Source organism: Pezoporus flaviventris, unplaced genomic scaffold (genome assembly GCF_033815535.1).
Source record: "Pezoporus flaviventris isolate CSIRO_AGI_PZ_B2104156 unplaced genomic scaffold, CSIRO_AGI_Pfla_v1 ptg000021l, whole genome shotgun sequence".
Classification (NCBI taxonomy): Eukaryota; Metazoa; Chordata; class Aves; order Psittaciformes; family Psittacidae; genus Pezoporus; species Pezoporus flaviventris.
In genome coordinates, this window is record NW_026892569.1 from 780974 (window position 1) to 793014 (window position 12041).

Consider the following 12041-nt stretch of genomic DNA (forward strand, 5'->3'; position numbering starts at 1 on the left):
AGCATGGAGTGCTGCTCCAGAGGGAGCACAGAAAATGCTTCAAAGGCAGTTTTACTTGGCCCGTGTGATCTAATGTGCGCTCTGCATCATATGAGGAGGATCAAAGGCTTTAGTCCTTGAAAGCTCCTTGGGTACTTGCTTTTTAAATCTGCAGTCAATAGGAATCAAAACACTCTCAAATGTCTGGGTCTAAGTGACCCAACCAAGTTCAGTGCAGAAAGATGACATCTCCTAAATGCAAAGCTCCTAAATCTGCTGGGCCTTGTTTGTCCCCATCATAAATATAAACATTGATTTTTTGCATGGAATTTTATGCAAGTGAGATACAACTATGGGACCTAATGTTCAGACAGATTTAGTTTGTGTAAGCAAAGACTGACCTGAATGACATCAAGGCCTTGATACGCAGCTCCATCGCCATTTTTTGCAGGGGTACTTTTCTCCCCAGACAGGCTGAATCTAGATTTGCCATTACTCTGAGAAATGTAGCATTCAGGAAAAGGTCAAGCAGAGATCTCACTACTGCCTTAGGGTACAGGACTTCATGATTCTCACCACAGTTTTCAGCTTATAAAGCCCAAATTAACATTCAAGTACGTAAAAGCTTGAAATTGTTACCTGAAGGAGTTTTGAGACTTTGGAAGCATCCAGCTTTTAATTAAACACTTTTCTCTACAGCTGGGCATGCTGTAGTCACAGTTTAGCTTGTTAATTATGTTGTGCAAGGACCACTATGCTGTACTCATGGTGAATGATTTATTAACTCCAGCAATATAAAATCTTCTCTATAGTACTGGCACACCAAAGACAAAAGAGGTAATTACTGTGCCCAAAGACTTTAACTTCATTTATACTCTGCACACTGTCAGCACCATCACGGTGCCCTAAATCACAGCACTGTTATTTAGTCCTCAGCAAGCTTTCCATTGTAAAATGTTCAGCATCATCCTTTGCTTACAGCTACTTTGGGACAAAATCCAACAGATTATGTGTGCAAGGGGGATATGCCATACGTTAACAAACTTGCTATTACAGAAGGATTCATTGTTTCAGGCTCAAACAGCCGTTTCCATGACTCTTCCTGTGGTTATAGGACACGAGTTACAATGTAAAGTCTGCTTAAGAACTTCATTCAATTCCGTATACCATTACCCAGCAATGATCCTGATATTAGCAGCATTTTTTTACCCTTTTCAGCTCTGAAACATCTTGAGATGCCTGGAGTGTATATGAAATAATATCTTCTAATAACCTGCATTTGTTTAAATTTTTGTGTCTCAGTTGCCCAAGATGTTTCATTTTACTGTCTGGCACCTTTCCCAAACAAATAGATAAAAAATTAATGTGCTGGGGAGTAAAAGACCCAGCAGCAGGGTCTGTTCAGAAAAATAGCTGATGTGATTGCCCATGTGAAAGCAGTTCTTGTTTGTGCCAGGTGTACATCACTTGCTTGGAGTTTACATCTCTTCAAAATTGATGTGAAAAGACAAAGACCTAAAAGGAAAAGGAAAGTAGTCATTTTAAGGTGAAGCATAAACATTTTCAGAACCATTAGAGCTAGTGTAATTTGGCAGCCTCTTTCCTGGCTGCTTCTGTAGCAGCTGTAAATCAGAGGAAATCACAGTGTGACAGGCTTTGGCACGACAAGGGGATCCTTTCACCACTTCAAGACCTTAAAAACTAAGCCTAAAAGTCTCACTTGAATGAGCATTTTAGTTGGTGCAGCAACTTCCCTAGCTATTTATTATTTATATTACCTTACATGGGTTAACCCCCTTGTGTTAGGCACTTAACAATATAGACCTGAAAACTGGTCCCTGTGCTTGCAGTTACATCAGGTAGAACAGGAGTGACTGAAAGCAAATCACAGGAGTGATTGAAAGTGAATCACATTGTGGCTGACAAGGCTGAGCTTACCACAAACAGCCTCCTTAACTTCTTCCTTCAGGAGACAGAGAGTTTTCCAGACACCATTTCTCAGTGTCTTGAGGCTGTCCCCTAACATTAAATATTGATTCAATATTATCTGAGTTTCTCAGGGGGGCAAAATGAATATGCATTTTCCCAAGTGCGTGTAGTTTTAAATAGCAGGGTAATTGTAATGGTCTGCAGATAAGCCGAATGAACATTCAACAGCTAATACACTGTTTATACAAGCAGTGCATACATTAAGATATACTGTTTACTATCACCTTGGCCGACCTGCTTTGTTTATTCATCAATAGCAGTCGTTTGGGAGAGTTTCAATCTGGCACAGCTCTGCCCTGGACTCAGCAGGTTACCTTCCCATAATGTTAAACATGCTGTAGTGAAGTTAATTAGACATAAGTAGCTTGCCTTTTTTTTTTTCCAGAGAACATAATTTGTTGCTTGGCGAGCTGTGTACATCATTCTAGATGCAATGAACAGCCAGAGAGGTGTTGAAATCTGGTAGAATGAAGGAAATAGGTGTAAAACACAGGGAAAATGAATGAAAGTTTTGTGAGATTTAAAGATAGGTGGATGCTAGGATGATAAGGAATGCTTTTATTTTTTTGCTAAATGGGGCTATATTGACAATTAAAGCTATATTAACAATTAGGCTGAGAAAGTTGGGGCTGTTCAGCCTGGAGAAGAGAAGGCTGCATGGAGACCTCCTAGCAGCCTTCCAGTATCTGAAGGGGGCCTATAGGGATGCTGGGGAGGGACTCTTCATTAGGGACTGTAGTGACAGGACAAGTGGTAATGGGTTAAAACTTAACCAGGGGAAGTTTAGATTGGATATAAGGAGGAAATTCTTTCCTGTTAGGGGAATGGGTTGCCCAAGGAAGCTGTGAATGCTCCATCCCTGGCAGTGTTCAAGACCAGGTTGGACGAGGCCTTGGGTGCCATGGTTTAGTGTGAGGTGTCCCTGCCCATGGCAGGGGGGTTGGAACTTGATGATCTAAAGGTCCTTGCCAACCCTAACTATTCTGTGATTCTATGATTCTATAAGGACGTCATAAGGTTTGTATTTTATTCAGATTAACCAGGATAGAAATCTATCCTGTTATATTTTCTATCAGATGCCAGAAATATATCACAACATAACATTGGCCTCCCATTTTGTCTTTCTTCTCTCCAAAGAATCATAGGATCATAGAATAGTTAGGGTTGAAAAGGACCTCAATATTATCTAGTTCCAGCCCCACTGCCATGGGCAGGGACGTCTCGTTCTAGACCATGAATTAAAAGAAAGACTTTAATTTTCTGTCTGGTGATTTCAAGTATGTTTAGGTGGTCCACTCAAGCTAACTGCTGTGCAGGAGCTGACGAAAAACAAACTAAACCACAAATGCAGAAAACAGAAGTAAAAGAACTCTTGCAACACACTGAAAAGTCTGTGACAGCTCTTTAAGCATCGCAGAACCATGTGATTTCACACCAGCTGGTGATGTGGTTCATATGCTTCATATCAATAAAGGACTTAAAAGCTGCATGCTGCTCTGGAAATTCCTATCTGTACTTCCATTGTGTTTTACTGGCTGTTAATTTATTTTCCAATGTGAACCCAGTCATACGAAGCTATATTACAATGTTACTTTGGAGCTGCAAATTGGTTCTATTAATCTTATTTACTGTGGCTGTTTTGAATTTGAGATTGTAAAAACTGCATTGTGTTAGGTCACCTTGACCTAATCAATACTAATCATCTACCAGACTTTTTGAGAACAGAATGGTTTGCTGTACTCTGACTAAATTCTTACTGTTTTCGCTTGTACATGTCTTTGTTCTCTTTTTCTTTAATAGGATAAGAATCTAAAAAAAAGCAGTTAATCTGTAGCTATATGTTAAATTCAAACACAGTTAGTACAAAACAACAGAAAATAAGGGGCTGCATTGTCAAAGGCAGATCAATAAGTTTATAGCGAACAGATGATAGTAAACATTGTATTAATGAGAAGCAGAACTTCTGCTACCTTGATGTTGCATTTATCAATCCAAGCTGTCCATATAATTGAATTTTTCCTCCTCATCAAACTGCAATCTGCTTGTTTCCCTTTTTCTTATTTCTAGTTGGCTTTAAATTGGGACTGAATAAAACCATCAGGTGATGGGTTGCCAATATTACTCAATTGATTCAAGAGAAAGCAAAAGTACTGAAGGAGTATGTCATGTCCTGCAAAGTCTTGTAGCCAGTATTTACTGTTCAAGGCCTTTGTCTTTTATCCACTCAGAAAATAATATTCCCTAGTGCCCTTCCAAAATTTTGTTCTGCAGCTTTCAGTCATTTAAGCAGTTTTAATGCCTCACACCTCTGCAGATACTGCCCACTTAATTATGCTGCATTGAGAATGACAGGTTCCTGGCATCCTAACAAAGGATTATTAATAATGCTCTCCAGGAAAGCAGAACCAATAGAAAACAATTAAAAAATAAAATTTGACAGGTTCCCTTCCTCTCTTCTTCCCTCTTTTCAGCAAGGGAATCAGTAACCCTCTTTTACAAAATATGGTTGCATAATAATTCATTCAGGGGTAGAGGTATAAGAGCAGGACTTGCTAACCAGAGATGGGAACACACAGACCTCCTCAGTACCATCTCTACTGAAGTAGGTTCACTTTCAGTGAGTGCAGGGTTTGAAATCCTGGCAGGTACTCCATTTCCAGGGGACACATGGGCAATGAAAGGATGACCCATGAGGATTACAGACGCATTTGCAACACTTCACGTACTCTCAAACCCCTTACAGTATGTTGCCAGCTGTTCATTATGCTCTATCAAGGGTATCCTGATAGAGTGAATCACTTACAATGCCATGTGAATGTGCAGAGAACAGAACTCCCATCCCTTCCCTAAAAGCATCCAGTGCTGGTACACAGGAAGATTTTGCTAACTCAATGTGGAATTCAGCCAGTATAGCAGGAATAAAACATCAGTTCCTTTTCCCTTTATAATTATTTTTGCTCACCTCAGCAAGAATTATGTTTGTTAATAGTACAAACCAAGGAACCAGAGTAGGAAGATGTTCTCAATAGCTTTTGGAAATCCAAACCGCTCACCATTAATCCAGCAAACCCACAAGGCAAGCTGGCGGTTTTCTGGCTGTAGGAACTTCCGAATTATTTTTGGTATGTAGGTGGTAAAGAATTATTTGAGGAATATTCATTGTGAAATCAGGTTCTATCTGTTTGAAGCTTGGGTTTTACTTCTTTACTGTCAATGAAAATTCACTGCTTGAGTTATCAGTTCTAATTTTGGGTTTGGTGGCTGTCATCTCCCCCACCATGATGTAAGGTCGTCATGTAAAAAAGAAATCATACTTCACTTCTGCTGCTTGCTAGCAGACAAGTCTGGAAGTGTTTTACTTGGAAGTGCTCAGAGAACATATTGGAAAACCAGAAAACATAAGGAAAAGGCTGTTCTTGCCAACAGATTCTCCTTTTCTGTCCCACTTGAGAGCAACAGCTATAAATGGCTGTGGAGAGGTCCTGCCTTCAGCATCAATGCAATGGATGAATGAATGGCTTCAGGTTTTGTATAAGACAAAGTGCTAAGGTTGGTCTTTACTGTGATATTCATAAAGAAACAGCTTCTCTGCTCTAAATCTTTAACACCCATACTAAAAATAAAAAACAAATATTCATTTTTTGTGGACTTCTTACCAATGAAAAAAAATCCCCAAACCAAACCCGGAAACTCTTTCAGCTGCATAAAGACAAAACCATCTCCAAACTTCAGCCCCCTGCCCCTTGGGCTATAGTAATTTAATAAAATATTTTAAAAGAAGAATAGCTATTACTCTTGATCACTCAGCTCCTGCAAGTTTTATTCCAAATTGCAAGATATATTGACAATGTTCTTCCCACATTAATGTGTGGTACACTGATGTCTCCTACTCCCTGATCTAAGTCTTTACTTAGCTGATGCACTGGCTTCGTGGGAAGGAAGCGGTACGTTGAATAAGGACATCTGAGGCAGGGCTATCCTTTTTCCTCAGTTCCTGTACCAAGGACCTGCTATTTGCTGATTCTAGGATGAGAATTTGAGCTACTGCCTGTGTCTTTTTTTACTGTGTTATTTAGCTCAAGTCTGTAAGAGATTTTGACATCAACTCACAGCAGCTTTTAGCCAACAGACATATTTTTTTAGCTAATACATTGGTATGTTTCAACCAGTACTGGCATTACCTTATCTCAAAGTTCACCCATCTTATTATTAAAAGGAGAATCAAAGTTAGTTGTTCTGTATACACATGGTATTTGAATGTAAGGAATGTTGATTACGTACAGGTTAGCCTTTTTAACATTTTGGTTTGTCTTGGGGCAGGGAGTGAAAGAGAAGAATAAAAACCTTGTGATAATTTGTAGAGGAACTCAGACATTGGCTGAAATCTGGTTCTGTAATTCAAAAGTTTTCACCAAATACTGCAAGAAATTTTGTTTGAGTGATGGCAGAAATACTACTCATAGTATAGGTGTGCCCTTTCATCTTAGGCTTTGAATGTCAAGCTTGTTTCATTACTGACTTCAGGCAGGTTTTTTAGCTATATTGGATATGACTCTGTGTGCATGAAGATACTAATTCTGGTGTTCCCTATATTTTCTAGAAAAAGGTGACTGGTCTCTTGCTGACTAGATGGCAGCAGGGGAGTTCATAACAGACTCAAAAACCAGTTGTGAAGTGTCCCTTCCACTCCCCTGAACCCTCCCATTCTACATCAGCAAGCTCAGGAATGCTTTCCTCTTCTACTCTCCTTTTTGATGATGTGCAGTTTCAGTGCACATCTCCTTTTTGATGATGTGCAGTAGAGGGAGGAGAGCAGAATGGAGGTGGGCACTGTGGCTGGTGCCACGTTCCCCTTCACAGAGCCACAGGGGCTGGAGCAGGGTCTAGCTCCCAGAGAGATCTGGAATCAGCAAGTTGAAACCCATTCTCAACAAATTTCTTTCCATGTTTCAAGCAAAACTGCAGCTGATGTTTCTGTTGTCACATGAAAAACAGTTTGAACTTTTTTGCCTTTTTAGCAGAATAATTGGTTTCTTCAAACTTGCAAAGGAAATGGTGTCACGAAGAGATGGGAAGGAACAGATGTGGGAGCTGGGAGAACAGGAAGACAGCATTAATTACACAGAGCCTGACAGGTAGAAGAGAAAATTTTACACGTTTCAAAAGGAAAAGAATTAGCAGATGACTGAGAGCAGGGAAAACTGGTAATTTCTTTGAGCTGTTAAATGGTTTGCCAACCTCTTCATGGAGCTCTGTGTGTTAGAAAGAAACCAAAAACAATCAAAGCAGCAGCCTGTAAATATCTAGATTATCATATTTCTGAATATTTACAAAGTTCTGGGTGTGGGAAATGTTTGTGCTTTTGGCTTTGAGTTCTTGTGTTAAAATATAATAAATTGACAAAATTCACAGGCACCTTAGCTGGCCTTGCTATTTTACCATCCCCATACATCCAACTCTCTCCTGGTAAGAAGGGCAAGGGTTGTCTCTATGGTAATGTCTATGGAAATTTCTAGCTTTAAAACTACATACTTTTAGTAGTGCAGAGTTTAGTAAGATTCATGTAGTACACTTTATATCCCCGAAATATAATAGGGCAAATGAAACACGCAGCTCGGTAGTGGTAAATGATAAGCGCATGTGTTTCCACCTCCCTTGGCAGAATCTGACAGCCTTCGCGACACTTCCAAATAAACACAAACAGACCCAGCCATTAGGTTTCAATGTGCACCCTCACTAGTATAAGAAAAGATGGTGACTTCTGAAATTCTAGTGGTTTAAGATTACCTTTAACCCCAGTTATTTCTTCCTTTGTGTAGAAATCAAAGCCTGAAAAATAAACCTTTGTTTTTTTTACATTACAAGCCTTACTTGGCAGAAGCTGTGCTCTAAATTTTGAACAATTTATTCTTTTTTCCTGTTTTTCTTTAAAGAAGGGGAAAATGCTCTTTACTCTTTACTTTCTGAAAGTTGTGTATTTCCCAGAAAGAACAGCTCTGAAATACTGTGACACTGAAGACCCACACAAACTGTATCATGTATGGCTCTTCTCATAAATGCCCAGTTTTATGGAAAAAAGTACTGACACAGAGAGAAAAAACAGTTCCTACAGGTCAGGAAAAGACCTCCTCTGACAGTTATTAAAGTTCAGTATATAGGCAGTTCGGAGCCATTAACTTTTCTTTTTTAAGGGGGTTGCTTCAAAAAGTCATTAAAAAGGCTTCTGAAATTTGACAGTTTTCTTCTGGTATACGGAAAGGAAAATCAAAAGGGCCAAAGTGCCAAAGAAGGTAGAGCAAGCAAAGGCTCTGCCAGCCCATTACACAAGGAAGATGGAGGAATCATTAGATCCTCAACAGGAGGACAAATAACACAAAGAAAACTCAAACAGTAAAGCAACTGTCAGCATCAAACTTGCTTCTATCTTTGCACATCAGGCTACCTGTGCCCGGGTACCCATTGCTTTAGCATCAGCAGAGGAAAGTCCAGGAAAAAAAATAAAGGTCAAAGAACACCAAGATAAATGAAAAGCATTCAACTCATCAAGACATGGTAAAATCATTCCTGGTGAACTTACAAGCCATTAGTAATTGTCTTTAATATCCTGTGGAATGGGTGAGAACTCATAAGACTTAGGATGATGACCAGGGAAAGCTTTGATACTTTGTTATACAGAAAGATACTAGGAGGGATGATTTAAAACTTTCCATTACGTGACCGAGAAAACAAAACAAAAAAGGAAAGAAAAAATAAAAAACCCAACCCAAACCAGACTTTTGGTTAAGATTAAACCAAACAAACCCAGCCATTATTCAATATCCCTGTGAAACCCAGGGTGGCCTCACACTGAAAAGCATAAGCAGAACTCAACTGAGAGTGAAATGGGATAAAAAGTGCCATTCGTAAAATGCCAAAGAGCATCCTGGGAAGAGGAAATAAAAGGCAAAATGAAGACTACCAAGCTAAGCAGTGAGACAGGCTACAGGAACTGAGACAAATTCACATTGTGAATACCAAGCATTTCCAGGCAATAGAACCCACAGCATCATCACATGCAATGCTCCAACCTCACAGCACAGGAGGACTGTTTAGTTACAGCCTAACCACAACCTGTGGCACCAGTGTTCCCAGCAATTCCCATGAGACAGGGGTTCTTGAACCACTGATGCATTTGAGGTGCTTTGCAGGAGACAGGGTTTGGCGTGCTGAAATAATTACAGGTAACTCTTCCATAGTCACAGGCTCTCTGAGAAATTATTATGCAGCTGCTAACTGCATAATCTCTTTAATCAGCTATATCAAAATATATTCTTGAGTAAGCCACACACAGCTTTAAATTAAACACAAATAAAACCTCAAAAAAAAATCCAGTTATAGATCTGCAAAACCAGCTACTGTCCTTTACATTATTTGCCCCAGAGATTTCGTGGTTGTTATCAAAAATATCAGATTTACTCATAGCAGCAAGTACACCACAACTGCCTTCACAAATAGGCTGAATTTATTAGAATGCTAATAAAAGAGCTAAGCAATGTGTGCTTCACCAGCTGGATGCAGTTGTGTGTTGAATAACCCCGAAACAGGAAAGGTGCTTAGCTGCACTTCCAGCTTGTGTCTGCCCCAACAGATTACATGGGGCAAGGCAAATACAGAAAATGCACAGAAATGGAAAGGGGGAGAAGATGGAAGAAACAAACGGTAAAAAGAAGGGTGAAAAAAAGGATTTAAAACTTATTTTACACATCAAAATTATCTGGAAAGATTTGATATTCAAAGGCAAAGAGCTTCGCAGCTGAAGATACTACAGCCCTCATGTATCAGGGCAAGGTTAAGCACAAGAAATGGATGCAACTTTTTCAACCACTTTAATTTAAAAATAGAGTATGCCCAAACTGATATTTTTTATGTGAGAAGGCTGATGTAAAAAGCTTCCTGAGCTGACAGAACATGAACCTGAAAAATACTTTTCATTTTGAAATGAAAATTAAAATTCAAACTTGATACAAATCAAAAAGTGCTTTGCAATGACCAGAAGATGGAACATATTACTTTCAGAAAAAGCAACAATCAAGCAACAAAACCACCTCAATTCAGGAGTGGAAAGTTTCTGAAGTATTTTGCAGGACTGGAAAACAATTTCACTCACAGGTTCCTGAGGGAACCTTGAAGAAAACTGGATATTCAATTTATAAAAGCAAGAAAAGAACCCATTGCAATGTTACCTTTGGCTATGAAAGATATAAATGAAAGTAAGTCAGATTCAGAACAGCAGCAGTCAAACATGCTTCTGCATTTTATGACTGACATGTAAAGTGCTTCATTAAATTTCTCAAAGCCTTATGTTGCTAGGGGTCAATAACAGTTAAATGTCAAGGTACAAAACAGAAAGCACAGAATGTGAAAAACTACAGTAAATTAAAAACCTGCCAGGCTTCAAAACTCACAGCAAGTGATGTAGGAGCTGGGAGATGGACAAGTGTCTGCAGCTATGGCTAACAGCTAATATTCTGTCTAAAAAATACAGTTTAGACTACATTTGTACCAAAGCAGTGAGAAAGTGATGAAGGCTTTTACTGTAGTTATTCTGAGGTATGAAAAGATATCACAGCAAACATCCATAAGGGCAGACTGGAGAGAGAGTTACCGCTGGTATTTCAGGAGAAGGACTATGAAAAGCTATAAAGATGACTGTGCAAGAAGGCCTGCACCTTTCCCTGAACAGTTTGAAATAAATATTTTAATTCCACTGTATTTTTAAAGTATCTTAACATCATTTGGGACAGGGTATTTTTATAGAATCATAGAATAGTTAGGGTTGGAAAGGACCTTAAGATCATCAAGTTCTAACCCCCCTGCCATGGGCAGGGGCACCTCACACTAAACCATCTCACCCAAGGCTCTGTCCAACCTGGTCTTGAACACTGCCAGGGATGGAGCTTTCACAACCTCCCTGGGCAACCCATTCCAGTGCCTCACTACCCTCACAGTAAAGAACTTCTTCCTTATATCCACTCTAAACTTCCCCTGGTTAAGTTTTAACCCGTCACCCCTTCTCCTGTCACTACAGTCTCTAATGAAGAGTCCCTCCCAGCATCCATATAGGCCCCCTTCAGATACTGGAAGGCTGCTATGAGGTCTCCACGCAGCCTTCTCTTCTCCAGGCTGAACAGCCCCAACTTTCTCAGCCTGTCTTCATACGGGAGGTGCTCCAGTGCCCTGATCATCCTCGTGGCCTCCTCTGGACTTGTTCCAACAGTTCCATGTCCTTTTTATGCTGAGGACACCAGAACTGCACACAATGCTCCAGGTGAGGTCTCACAAGAGCAGAGTAGAGGGGCAGGATCACCTCCTTCGACCTGCTGGTCACGCTCCTTTTGATGCAGCCCAGGATACGGTTAGCTTTCTGAGCTGCGAGTGCACATTGCCAGCTCATGTTCATTTTCTCATCGAAATTGAAAGCAATGTCACATCTTGCTAATTCAATATATTTGCATGCAGACATCCCTAAGCATAACACCCACCTTTCATATTATGATTTTGGGAAGGTCCTTTTAGCTCTGTTTTGCTTCCTAAATAAAGTCCAGGAGACATCCCCTGTGGTTTAATTTCCAACCTTATTCAGACCTCCCAGCCTTGCGTTTCAGCCAGGCAATGGCAGAAAGATCTACCAGGCACCATCCAGTGTGCTCTTTAATGTTTGATGAAGATTATTCTCATGTTTGAAGACATCCATGTCTATAAGGAACCACTTTGCAAGGCTCTAAATATCGACCAAAAGTAAAGCAGAAAAACTCTGAAACAATGAAATTCCAAAGCAAAAGAATTACATAGATAACCCCTCTAGACTCTAACCTGTGTGGATGGATCCTTTCCACGTGACCTCAGCAGTTCATCCAAACATCTCATGGCAGATTTTATTGCTACCCTATGTACCTTCCCACCTGTTTGAATCTTGTTACATATAAATTATCTTCTTGACTCTACCCTGGTAAATTTGTATAGCTTGCTAACTCTTTTTCCTTTGTCCTTGTTTTGTGCTATCTATCAGACCAATGCAAGTAACATTTTCTGTC

At 39.8% G+C, this 12041-nt stretch overlaps 1 long non-coding RNA gene across 1 annotated transcript; it reads right to left on the reverse strand.

Annotated features, from left to right (window-relative positions):
• Nucleotides 1-737: 737 nt before the first annotated feature.
• Nucleotides 738-2530, reverse strand: LOC133270707 (uncharacterized). Its single transcript, XR_009743870.1, has 2 exons — nucleotides 2193-2530; nucleotides 738-1494 (listed from the first exon to the last, which is right to left on the reverse strand). It is a non-coding gene; the product is annotated as an uncharacterized LOC133270707 (long non-coding RNA).
• Nucleotides 2531-12041: the final 9511 nt, after the last annotated feature.